We start from the raw sequence: 5,078 nt of genomic DNA, 5'->3' as shown, positions 1-5,078 counted from the left end.
AAAAAAAATTTCTTGTAGTTGTGGTCTTGTTTTCACAAATTCCTTCTTTTCTGCAAAGGATCTAAATTCTTCATATTTGATGGACAGCTTTGCTGGGTATAGAATCCTTGGCTGACAATTCTTTTCTTTCAACTTTTTATATATGTGATGCCATTGTTTTCTAGCTCTCATGGTTTCTGCTGAGAAATCAGAACTTAATCTAATTGTTCCCCTTTGTAGGTGACTTTTTGTTTTTCTCTTTCTGCTTTTAGAAATCTATCCTTATCTTTTAATTTGGAGAATTTTACTGTGATATGTCCTGATGATTTTCTTTTTTTGGGTCTAGTCTTTTTTGGTGTGCATTGTGCTTCTTGAATGTGGATTTCCCTGTTCTTCAAGATACCTAGGAAGTTTTCTTCTAGCACTTCATCCACAACTTTCTCAGTGATTTCCCTGTCACTCCCATGTTCTGGATTTCCAATCATATGTATGTTGTTCCTTTTGATGTCATCCTACATGATTCTAATGGTTTCTTCCTTTTCTTTACATTTTTTCTCTGATTTTTCTTCTGGTATGTTTTCATTGAGGTTCTTCTGGCTCACTAATCCTCTGTTTCATCTCTTCAGTTCGGCTTTTTTGTCCTACCAGCATGTTAGACACTTCTGCTATCTTGATCTTAATATTCTAAATTGTATATTTATGCTTTTCTGTATTTCCAGTACTGTGTTGGCTGTACCTTCTCTGCCTTGTGATGATTTTGTTTAGTTCTTATACCTCTTTATCTATAGCATCAATTCTTTCTTCTATCTTTTGCATTTTATTCCATAGCTGTTCAAGTTGCTCCTTATCAACATATTTCTTCCGAATTGTTGTTCTCTGGGGTATTTGCTCTCTTCATTGTTTCTTCTATCACTTGCATCTTCTTCTGTAGCTGTTCAAAAACTCCACTTCAACGTATTTCTTCTGGTTCTCTCTATCTGGGGTATTCATTGGATATGCTTTTTTAGGAGAAGGGTTATTTTGGTTTTTCATGATGATGGAAGCGGACAGCTGCTTTCTTGACATTATGTGAGACTTTTCTTCAGAAAGGTTAGGTTGTTGTAACTATATGGTGATGTAGAGTATGGCAGTGTTTTGTGATAGACCTGTATATTTGTGCTCCCTTTGTGGCCTGACAGCAGTGTTTTTCCAAAAGTACCTGAATTACATACCAGGAAGCTTATTGTTTCCTTCCACAACTGGTTTCTGTACCTCACTAGAGCTGCCCCAGTACCCTTCTGTTTAAGCTTAAGGCATTGTGTATGGTGTAGCTAACCAGTAGGGTTTTCCCAAAGTACCTGAATGACAAACCAAGAAACATGTTGTTCCCTTCCAGAACTGATGTCTCCACCTCATTTGAGCTGTCCCTGACCCATCTGCTTGAGCTTAAGCTGTCCTGTGTTGGTGTAGCTAAACAGCAGTGTTTCCCCCAACATACTATGGGTGCAGTGCCTTATCCTGCAACATCTCTTCCTGTCACACAGCCTGTAGGGAGATATTTTGCCCCCGTGTCCTTCTCCCTTACTCGCCCTTTACAATCCAACATCATATATGATATCAATTCTTCAGCAGGCTTTCCCTGATCCACAATCCATACCAAAACCCAAGCACATTCTCTCCAAAAACCCAGTGATTTTTCACTCAACTTTTATCACAGTGTCATCACTATATATTTAGAGAACATGCTTTGAAAGTCAAATTCCTCATTGTACCATTAGCTCCGTGTAAGAAGTCATCACCACATCCCAGTACCTAACCAAGCTCTGCCAGGTAGGAAAGATTGTATATAACTCTTCTGAGTAAATAAATAAATAGCAAAGTGGATAATTAGGAAAACAGAACAAGATATTTCAATTTTAAAAGCAATAAAATAATTCTGTCCAAGATTTCTTAAGGATGAGTAAAGTCATTTTACGATATTTTTTTTCCATTTAGTCCTGTGTGAAGCCTGTTATCATTAACCAAGGCTTATGAAGATATTGTGACAATAAATAAAATATCTTTTTAATTGTTGATTCAATTCCCAAAATCAAATCATGGGCTGCAAATCCCATCTCTACCGCACTGCCCTATTCAAGAGGATGTTGGACATCTTGCCTAAATCTCAAGATCAGAGTAGTTGAGTTAAAGGGCAGGTTTCACGTTCAATCCCACTAGAGGGGTTTATGAGAGAGATTTGTTCCATCATAGGAGTTTTTATGTTCTACCTGACTTGAGTATCGGTAATTAGCCAGGTAAGCAGAAAATCCAACTAGTTAGAAAAAAGCTTTTCATATAAGCACAACTCAACTGTTCTGTGCCATTCTGTCAAAACTGAGACCCCAGCAGGTTTTGGAAGCTATCAATCACGTGGAAGGAGATTGTTCATCTTTCTCAAGAGCCCCAGATGGATTCAAACCACATTTGAATTAACAGTGCAATTCCCTACAGGTATTGCCACCAGAAATCCCTTCAACAGTCTTTGAAAAATGTGTCTCTCTTTTATATTAAAGTTTCTGATTCAAAAGACCTGGCCATTCACCTAGAAACTTTTACACATCAATAACTAAGAATTAAGTTTCCCGTGATGTTGTTTAACTCATGAAAACCATGTGTACACAAACAAGCACACTCTCAAACACTGTAAAAGAAATCACAATTTTTTTTCTATTAAATCTTTAAAAGAATAGTAATACCACACTTGCTCCCAAAAACATCTAAGTAAAAACACCCTTGTAAACAAATTTAAAATTGTGTAATTATTTCTCTAAAAAAATAATCCAAGAGTCACCTCTACTAAAGACATAGAAATTAAAAAAAAAAAAACCAAACACTTCACAAAACAACTATGCTTCAACTTTCTCCTGCCTTTTTTTTTTCTTTCTCCCCCTCCTTTATTCCCTCCGTTGATGATTATGAGGAACAAAGTTCACAACTACAGGGGCCCAAATAGATTGAACTAATATAGCGTCTAATATTTTTATATTTGAAAAAGGACAGCAGTGATATTCAGTACAAATAAAACATGTATCTTCGCTCTTGGGAGGGATTTATTCTCAACTTTACTTTAGGTTTCAGAAAGAACCATGCTTTGCCAACAGCAAACAAGGGATCTCTTGTGGTAACAGGGAAAATCAGTTGAAAAGTTTTATCATTTAATTTCAGAAAGAAGTAGTTGCAAGTTGCCAACCATTATATTATTCCAGTAAGAAAAATTTATTATGTGATTTATTTTCCACAAAATACCTTTAAAATATCTAAGGAATTTACATTTTCATTGGAAACATCTTTCAAACATTCTGCATAATGGATTTTCCAACAATTATAAAAATGAGGATATGGGTGTGTACACATGCACACACATGTAGGTGTGTACCCAGAAATGAAATAAGAAGGAGCTACAGTTTTTGAAGCTCTAGAAAGACGTTATTCCTCAGGAGATAAGATGTATCTCAAAAATGTTTCCATTACTACCAGACAGTCTTATCCATCTTTAATATTCTACAGACAACCTATCTCATTCTTTATAGACTAGCGTCTTTTCATAAATGATCTTTCCCATATGTCAGGGAGGCAAAGCTCCTGAAGAAATGTTAATAGTGAGGCTCTATTTTTCAATCATTTCCAGCTTCTTTTCTGGAAAAAGGGGGTTAGCACCATCATGAGGTCACTTGGACAGAGGTCTAATTTTTCCTAAGATCTGTTTACTGTGCTTGAATGCAATGTCCTCTGTGAACATCTGCAAAGTCTAAAGTCACTGATTTCTTCATATTCAAGATTTTCTTTTTAATGATCATTCTAATTGTACACGGTGGTGGATAAAAAGCTCTTGGGGTTTGTTTGGGGTTTGTGTTTTGTTTTTGTTGCATATTTTTCTTAAAATATTGTCATAAAGATAAATTCTAATTAAGTCTTTAAGGGAAGACTCTAGAAATTTCCATTAGTTTTAAATTTGGCCCCAGGCTGCTGGGACCTCAGAGAGATCAAGCACAAACCAACAGGAGAATAGTTCTTCAACTTGCTTTGAGTCATTTTACATTTGACAACAGTCAATGAGAAGAACAATCTTTCCCTTATTATGTAATTACATAAGGATGCCTTCTTATATCATTGTGCTCCAAAAATAAAAGGCACAAGATATTTGAGTCATTAGCACATTCTTAAAATTGTGTATCTATCTAACTGATTGACAATACCAATGTCTGTTCTGATAATGAAGTCATATAGCATAGTAACAAGCTACAGAGCAATGTGCTAGAAAATTTCTCATGCTAGGAAACTCCTTGAGGAATGCTCACCTAAAGTAGTTGTAATTGGTTGTGTCCAAGGTAGACTCAGCAATAGAGGAGCTCTGTGCTGGTGTGAGAGGCTGGGACTGGCTCATTTCTATAGGCTACGTTCTCACCTCTTCTCTGCCAGAAATACTGGTACTTTGTCCCAGTGGTTAGAGTCTTTCACCTCTTGAATAGTAGTTTTGCATAGAAGAGGCCCAAATAATAGAATAAGAACTTTTTAAATATCTTTATAATAAGAGTTATGGAAAGAACAGAGTGAAAAGATTTTAAACTCATGTTACGCAACAAAATGTTCATGAATGGTTGAATGAAAAATTATTTTGCTTTTGTAAACCTTTACTCAAGTAACAATAAAAAAATAGTTTCATTTAAAAAAAAAAAGGTGGGGGGAAACCAAAAGCACCTTTCCAAGCACATAAAATTGGCTCAGATCTAACCCTGAATAACAAATGCTCTTCTTTTCTACTGAGAATGACAATTGTTCACTAGATCCTCTGAAAAGTATTGGACCTAGACAATAAATAAAGAATTAAAGAAGAAATTACAAGACATGACAAAGACAGACGAGAGGGGAAATTGAGTGAGCACTCATTATGGGTCTTTACATTACCCAGAACTTAAAACAAAAGGGCATCTGGAGAGTTTGGAACTTCAGCTTTCCTAGCAAATATCTTTTCCATTTTGCTGTTGCCTTGAAGAATTAAAGGATTGTCACTATCTGGCTCAGCACTGTATTGCTGGTCCCTAGCACAGTGTTACATACTTGTTATTGTTGTTAGATGCTGT

This window comes from Elephantulus edwardii, unplaced genomic scaffold (assembly GCF_000299155.1).
Source record: "Elephantulus edwardii isolate Elephantulus edwardi_28Jun2011 unplaced genomic scaffold, EleEdw1.0 scaffold00010, whole genome shotgun sequence".
Lineage (NCBI taxonomy): Eukaryota > Metazoa > Chordata > Mammalia > Macroscelidea > Macroscelididae > Elephantulus > Elephantulus edwardii.
This window is presented reverse-complemented; position numbering follows the sequence as displayed.